Source organism: Dreissena polymorpha, chromosome 1 (genome assembly GCF_020536995.1).
Source record: "Dreissena polymorpha isolate Duluth1 chromosome 1, UMN_Dpol_1.0, whole genome shotgun sequence".
Taxonomy (NCBI): Eukaryota; Metazoa; Mollusca; class Bivalvia; order Myida; family Dreissenidae; genus Dreissena; species Dreissena polymorpha.
In genome coordinates, this window is record NC_068355.1 from 82,209,279 (window position 1) to 82,218,632 (window position 9,354).

Sequence of the window (9,354 nt, forward strand, 5' to 3'; positions counted from 1 at the left end):
CATACGTGGAAGAAAAAACAACACGAATAAAATATTGTACACTCTACAAATTAAAAACCCTACAGAAAACTCCAAAACCCAAAATAAATGGCAAGTCCTTTTCGGAGAACATGAACTTAATTGGAAACACATATTTACCATGCCATATAAAGCAACTATTGAAAGCACACTGAGAAATTTTCAATAAAATACATCCATAGAATTATAGCTACAAATAAATATCTCTTTAAATGCAAATTATCTAACTCAAATCTGTGTGACTTCTGCGGTGAAATCATCGAAACTATAGAACATCGTTTTTGGGAGTGCAAACACATCCAGCCTATTTGGAATCAATTAGTATCTTTTCTTGAACAACAGCAACTAAACGTTAAACTATCTTTCTTAAATGTAAGTTTCGGAATTTACTCATTGAAATCAATAGACTGTAATAATATTGTGAATTTTATTCTTATATTGATGAAATATTTTATCTTTAACATGAAGTACAAAAAACAAGTACCAAATTTTAATTGTTTTGTCCATAGTTTTAAACTAAAAAATCCAGATTGAGAAAGAAATAGCCATCAGAACAAAAAACCCAACTGCAATGGTTTATACATGGCATTCCAACACGCACCCACCAATTTTTTGCAGACTAGATTATTTCTTAATCTCAAACAACATTTTAAATGCCGTGTCGGACTGCCAAATACACCAAGGTTATCGCTCCGATCATTCTATTGTTAAAATAATATTAAATACCACCAAGCAAGAAAGAGGTCCCGGGTATTTAAAATTTAACAATTCGCTATTACTAGACACTGAATATCAGTCAAAAATTAAAAATGAAATAAATTTAGTTGTTGAGTTTAATCAAGAAGCTAACCCTAACACCTTATGGGAATTAATTAAAGGAAGAATAAGGGATGAAACCATCAAATATTCAAGCCATAAAAATAAAATTAAAAATAAACAAGAAAATGAGCTACTTCAACATATTATAAACATTGAAAATAAGTTATTATCAAATTCAAACGATAATTTACTTTTAGAACAATTAAATTATGCAAAACAATTATTACATGAATTTAGTAATACTAAAATAAAAGGTTATATCTTAAGGAGTAAAGCTGAATGGATTGAGAGAGCCGAAAAAAATACAAAATATTTCGCTAATTTGGAAAAATATCATTCTGAAAAGAAAACAATAAAACAAATAAAAATTGACGAAAACAAATTAGAAGAAAATCCTGAGAAAATCATACACCATATAAAAGATTTTTATCAACAATTGTATTAAAAAGATAATAATATCGAGGAGATATTCGAAATTTTTTAACAACCATGTAAATAGAATAAATAATCCGGATAATATAGAGCATCTTACAGAATACGAATGTGCAGAAGCCTTAAAAGATATGAAAAACAACAAAAGTCCGGGTTCCGATGGTATAACTGCGGATTTCTATAAAATATTTTGGATAGATATAAAGAAATACCTAGTAATTTCACTATATTATTCTTATGATAATGGCAACTTAACAGAAATTCAAAAACAAAGTATCATAACTTTACTTCCAAAAGGAGACAAAGATCTATTATCATTAAATATTTGGAGACCAATATCACTACTTAACTGTGATTACAAAATAGCATCAAAAGCAATTGCAAATAGAATTAAAAAACACCTCCCAACCATTATAGGCACAGAGCAAACTGGCTTTGTGAAAGGAAGGTATATAGGAGAAAATGTAAGATGCCTGTCAGAAGCTATTGAAAAAGTGAATATTTACAATGAAAATGGGCTAATTTTTTTCTCAGATTTTAATAAGGCATTCGACAGTCTGGATCATGCTTTCATGAGGAATAGTTTAGCTAAATTTGGTTTTAACTCCGCAATTATAAATTGGATTAATTTGTTTTACAAAGACGCTAAGTCATGCATAGCAAACAATGGTCACTTTTCTGAATACTTTAGCATACAAAAAGGTGTTAGACAAGGCTGCCCGCTGTCTCCCTACATATTTATAATTTGTATAGAATTATTGGCAAATGAAATAAATACAAATGAAAATATTTCCGGTATAAGAGTGAAAAATACAGAAATTAAACAAACGCTCTTCGCAGATGACGCATGCTTCCTTCTGGATGGATCAAGATTATCATTTGAGACCCTTATTGCAACCCTTGACAATTTTTCAAAAATATCAGGCCTAAGATTAAAAATAAATGCACTGTTCTGCGCATAGGACGTATGAAATTTTCAAACATTATTTTCTGTAAAAAAACACAATTTTTCATGGACATCGGAGAGTGCAAAAACGTTAGGTATAACATTTTTGAATAACTCGGACGAAATGACCGAGTATAATATCAAACCAAAGATTAAAGAGTTTAAAAATTGTCTCGCAAAATGGCAAAAATGGAAACTAAGTTTAATGGGAAAAATTACAGTTTTAAAAACATTCGCCTTTCCGAAACTTATATATTCTTTAACAGTTTTAAATAATCCAGACAATGAAATTATAAAAGACATAAAGAACTCAATGTTTTCATTTTTGTGGGATAATAAACCAGATAAAATCGCGAGAAACAAAATAGTTCAAAACTACAAAAATGGAGGACTCAAAATGATTGATCTCGAAAATTTTATAGACGCGCTAAAATCAAGCTGGGTGAAAAGGATGTTATATCAACCAACAACAAAATGGGAAAAAAATTACAGTGACATGCTTGAAAATAATGGCAATCTCTTTATCTTTACAGGGATCTTTTCACGCTTTGGTAAATTGACAAAATTGAAAAAAGTTGTTTCAGATTCGTAAGTTTTCGTTTTAGTTATGATATTTGTGAGGAAACAGTAATACTGAACATTAACCATGCTCTAATATAGCCATTATATGCATCTTTTGACGATTTTAAAACCTAAAAATTATAAAGCGTTGCAACGCGAAACGATTGAATAATTTGGAGAGTTCTGTTTTTGTCGTTAAATTTTGTGAAACTACGAAGATTGCTTATAAAAGGTATAAAATACGTCGCGAATGTGTACTCGGCGGAATAGCTCAGTAGGCTAAAGCGTTTTTACTTCAGGACTCTGGCAGGACTCCATGGGTCACTGGTTCGAAACCTGCTCCGGCCAATGTTCTTTTCCTTTTTTTAATTTTATTCTTGATTTTTTACTGGAGCTTTTACGATCCAATGTTTACATTTATCAATATAAAGCATTTAATGAATAAGTTTAAAAAAATGCCAAAATCTGTGAAAAGGCCCCTTCAAATGCAACCTAAAATCATCAAATATAGACTCTTTGGAATTGAAATCTAAATGTCTAACTGAATGCTTAAAAGGATGGTGCCGCGCGAACTATAAAGAAAAACAGACAATCATAGGGAAAGAAATACTCTGGAACAATTCAAATATATTCCTATTGAATAAAACATTGTTTTACAAAACATGGTTCGATCGAGGTATTACACAAATAGAACATATCTTTAACTAAAGGAACAAACATTTTCATACCTTTACAAAACTTCAATATAAAGAAGTGAAACTCCAGCTGCTTCAAGAATTATATGATTTGCCTCGTTCTGATTTTTTAAAATACCACACGTTAGTTGGTTGTATACCAAAATGCTGGAAAGAAAAAATTTACAAAGAAGAAAGGTCATACGTGCCAGCTAGTTACCTCATTAATAGAATCACCCCGACAACAAAAATATGCAAATTTATAAACGAACTGTTAATAGAGAATACACATATAAAAAACAACAAACAAGAACACAAATGGGAAATGCTTTTTAATAAACAGTTACATTAGGAATCAATATTTACAAATGATATTCAAATCACAATAGATTCCTCCTTAAGAACGTTTTAGTATAAATATATGATGAACATTGTTCCCAACAACGAAAATCTGTTTAAATATGGCATTGTAGAATCTAGTCTCTGTGATTTATGTTCAATGTCTGTTGAAACTAATATGCATTTGTTTTGGAATTGTCCTAATGTTCATATTTTTTGGAACAACATTGAGACATATATAAAATCCCAACTTAGCATTTGTACTGATTTCAAATTGTCTTATGAATGTATTTCACTGTAATACTTTTATCAACAATAGAAACTGCTCAAACTGTATCAATTTTATTGTATTACTAGGAAAATATTTTATATTTAAATGCAAATATCAACGATGTCCACCAATTTTTCAAAGATTTTTGGAATATTTTAAATACAAAATAAAAATCGAAGAGATTATCGCAAGCTGGAAGGGTAAAACTGAAAAACATACTCAGAAATGGAATAATTTTGTGATTTAATTCTGTTTTCTTAAATTTCGGGGAAAAAAGAAGATAAATATGTTAATATATCTACTTCATATGCTTTTCTACTTGTATTCGTTTGTGTCCTCCATTATTCAAAACATCACACCTTTTTTCATTTTCATGTATTCCATATGTTTATATATATATATGTACTTTTCCCTGTGTAAAGTGATGGTATGTGCATATATTATGTAGTGAATAAAGTACTAAAAACGGAAAAAAAAAGAAATAGCCCTCAGTAATGACACATAACAAATCTTTGAACAAAAATGGAATCGGATTAAATTCTCATAATGTTTGTCCACTTATATACATTTCACTCTAATGTTAGTTTATCTTTCTAAAAAAATGTGTACATTTTTTTTTCAATCTTATAAGATCACTGTGAATATACAACAAAACACACAAGTCCAGTATGCTTTCTTCTGACTTTATACAACTCATCATTTTTCATAACTATTCTTCTGTTGTTCTTTTCTTTTCTCTTAAAAAAATATATAAGCATATCTTGTATAACATGTCTGAACTTTATTGCTTTGTACAATCACTATGTTGTAAGATCATGTACATGTATACATTGTATGTATTATATTGAATTAAAAAAAAGGAATGTATACTTAAAATCAAAAATATGTCATGTCATGTATCTTTTTATTTTATTTTTGTCAAACAATAAGCTTGTAATTTTTCAGTTGAATTAATATTCTGTTCTGCTAATTCTCTTTCATTACAAATGACATGCAGATGAAAGCAGCAAAGTTCACATATTACGGACTTTGTTGATTTTTGGCGAATACGATATTTTTGTTGTGCAAATTGTCAACCTCAGTCATAGCAGATATGTTTTAGAAATACTATGAATGAAAAAAATAAAAAAATATATAACCTGTCAATGAACAACTTATTTATTAGAATTTGATGAAATATAATCTATAACAATGTTAAAGTGATACTACCTTTGTATCTTCTTCGTTAACTTCTAATCTTATCTCAGTATTTTATGAATAACAGTCATTAACAATATTAAAGTAATGCAACTTATGTTTTACTTTAACTTCTTTCATAACCTCATTTTCATATCTTTTGTAATCAATGTATTACACTTGTATTATTTTGTAAATGGCTAAAAAGCATTGCTTATTTAAGAGCTAATAAAAGATCTTATTCTTCTTCTTCTTGTTATATCGTAAATAACCCAGGCTTCGAAGCCATTCGTGATTATAAGTGTAACCCTTTAGTCGAAAAGTGCCAATTTAGTTGTAATATCTTGTTTGATTCTGCTGAATAATGAAAACAGGTGATTATGCTTAGAGAAACTGCTTATTCAGTGCTTCGATCGCATGTTTAAGTGAACAGATGTAGATTGTTTTTAAATGTAACTCAGTAGTACATATTTAAAAATAAATGTGTATAATATTAGCCGTGTTTTGTGAAAAAGGAGTTTAATGAATGTGCGTAAAGTGTCGCCTATACTAAATTTTTGCTAAGAAGAGACTTTATTTGAAAAGAAAATATCATAAAAGTGGAAAGATGTCGTCCCTGATTAGCCTGTGCGGACTGCACAGGCTAATCTGGAATGACACTTTACGCACATGCATTAAATCCTCTTTTCACAGAGCATGGCTCATATGTATTAAAACCGGTCCGGTGCGCTCATTTGATAGAGCTTTAGACTGCAATTTGGAGACTTCGTGTAATGGGGGGCTTACGCACAAAGGAATCCAAATCTCGACCAAAACCCATTGGCGAGCCTTATAAAACCAAATAAAATAGGTTGGCAACTGAAAAATTGTGGAATGCATCGATAGCAGCAACGGTTAGCATGCCGGCTGAGTTGCTAATGACATACTTGGAAATATTTTGTTTTACTATTGCAGCGAAGTAATTCCAGTGGAATATTTTTAGAATGTTATGTTGCTAATGAAGTCATTGGATGAGTTTTGTTATTTATTTGCAGCAAAACAGTAGAAATTTAAGTTTTTCAGAGAGTTTGACACGAATATGTTTGGTATTTATCGGTACTTCTATTTGTAAGTCAGCATTGTATTTATGCACATAATATGCTTATACAAGTATAATCGTATAAAAAATATGTACATTAAAATCCACGTTCGATCGGATACACCCTATATGAAGAGAATATTTTATTTTTAATTCCATGTCTGTAAAAATATATATGATATAAATTCTTTTATCACGCCGTTTGCTAAAATCATGATCTTTGAAATGTTAATACAAACATGAGCATCAAAGAAAACTAAATAAAAACAAAGATTCTAACGGATATTGAAAATGTGTCCCTATTTATCAATTTTCAACTCATTGCAACTCTGTTAAGCAGGGACCGATGGCATTTTAAACCGTCATAACCCAAAGGAAAAAACTAGAACATACCCGTAGACAGGGGGGTGCGTTGGGTGCGTTCGCACCCATTCTTTTGGGACGAGTACAAAAATTGTACTCTAAAGTTGCACTCAACTTTATTGGACGCAAAAACGGTAATTTATTTTTTCCAGAAACCCAGTCTCCGTGTTTTCAGCGTTAAAATAATGTTGAATTCAATATGTAACCGACAGGTCTCCATATAATTAATTTTTCGATAAAGTCATTTCCAAGATAGCGCGTGTTTTGTTTTTACAAGTTTTTACTGTAGAATTGTTGAAATCATTAGAAGTTGTGACAGCAAAATTTGAGAAGATCTAAGAAGCCGGTCCCCGTAAAATGGAATTGGAATCTGTGTTATAAATATATATTTTTTGTCTGTATAATGCAAAATTATTAACCTGGCACTCTAATCCGTATAAAATCGACACTTATTTATAGATATTTGATACTAAATGATTGTTTTGTAACTTTTGTAATCGTTATTAATGTCTGTTAAAGCTAAAACTGTAATAGATATCATAACACAATGTTGAAGCTTACTTATTGTGGGTTAAAATCCCAGTCAAAGAACCTTTTTCGACAATTATCTAAATGGCTTGAAAAAACAATTTAAAAAGAAAATACATTTTAGATGATTATTAACGGAATGTTATATCAGTTTCCGAAAATTACTGAAATCAAAGGACATCCTTCGACTATTGCCGAAGACTAATGAGTCACTGGTTAATATGTTTGCATTATGCCACGATTTATAACAATAACACATTGTGCACAGCATTTTCGACGGACTTCGTTGTCTTTTTGTTATATCCCCGTACAACCATTTTCGGATCCCCTAAAGTGTTGTCCAGCAAAACATATCAGCTATGCTCAAGTCATGATTTTTGTGTTGAATGACAAGAAAACAAATCATTTTTACAAAGCAATGTAGCTTTTTTTGTAGTTTACCAACACTTAATGGCATCTGTTCTGCTCCACATACAGAACTTTCCACAATGTTTTAATTATGTCAAACTTGACACTAGGAATGTCTTACTTTTAAACAGTTGTTTTACTGAATTTAAAACGTTATACCGTATGATCAGATGGACGTCAACGTTTAATTTTCATCATGTGTCGGATTTTGAGCATATAATGAGCAAAAAAGTACATCTTTTTTCTCCAACGTCCTGGTGTACATTGTTAAGGATTTGAGACCATCGGGCCAGTAGTTTGTGGTTATAGGGTCTTAATGAAGCCTAAAAGTGTTCGTATTTTTCTGAAATTCGATTAGAAAAAGATAACTTATTTGTTAAAAATAGTTTAAAAAAATAAAGTAACCGGTTATACCATTTTGATTTCTTTTTAGTATTGATGCACATTAGAAAAGACCCATTTTTGTTAATCAGTGTTTGTTGTACAATACACTATTAGCACGTTTGGAGCGATGCTATGCCTCTGGTACTATCCATTGTAGCAGACAAATAATCTTTTTGAACAAAAGTCAAATATTTCCATTTAATTTGCTCGATTTATGAACGGTAGAATGTTGGAATGGTAAAACACACCAATTTTATCAAGTTTCCAAGATTCCAATAAATAATGATATTTGATACCGTTCTTATTGTTGATTTCACATTATATAATTTTTTGTTGCATATGTAAACAAAGTGTGTGCGTATAAAATGATGAATATCCGTGACTGATCGAAAAAGGTGGTTATTGAAAAACGAGGTGGGGAATATATGTATGTTATATCATATTCATGTCGATCAGTCACTGAGTATGGTCAATAAAAGTGAAATTTCATATAAAAATGCTCTACAACTTCAGTCTCTGAATACAGTTAAAAAGTGACCAGAATGCAGGAGTTAACGTTTCAACATCCCCTCCCGCACATGCTCCCTTCGCCACTTCGTTGCTCAATAACAATCGTCTTGACAAAAATTCGAACCCCCCTTTTCAAAACCCTGGCTACGGGCCTGTAGAACGAACACTCTTCAATAGGATCTTTATCCGCCTATGTCAGAAATAGCGTTTGAACTAATGCCAGTATGAACCAATGTCCGAATACGTCAACAGTGTAAGAACAAATGTCCGTAGCGAACGTTGTCCTACCATGTCAAAAATACTGTAGGAAAAAATTGTTAATAAGAAACGCCGTCCATCCATATTAAACAAGACTATTGCCAAGCAATATATGAACCCTACCGGCTCCACCATTCTCAGATTTTTTTTTATATTGTTGCCATAGCAACCAGAATTTATGACGCAGGAACAAAATAAAATGAAGTGTAAAATGTCCATATTGCCATCTATCCATGTTTCAAGTTTCTTTGAAAAAATATGCAGAACTTTTAAAGTTATCGCAGGATCCGAAAAGTGTGACAGACTCACAAACAAACGCACAGAGCGCAAATTATAAGTCCCCTCCGGTGAAACCGGTAGGGGACAATAAAGCGTATTGACAGATAAAAATAGAACCTGTTGTCCATTAATTTTAACGCTAAACCGTCGGAGACGGGTGATGCTCCCCAAAGGTTTTTTGGTCACAATATTGCACTATATATTCAGATAAAAGGAAACGTCTTGAGGGCACAGTAGTTGGGAGGACAATTAAAAAAAAATTATAGAAAATTTAAAAGGGCCTTAACTCTGTGAAAAATCATCCGACCAG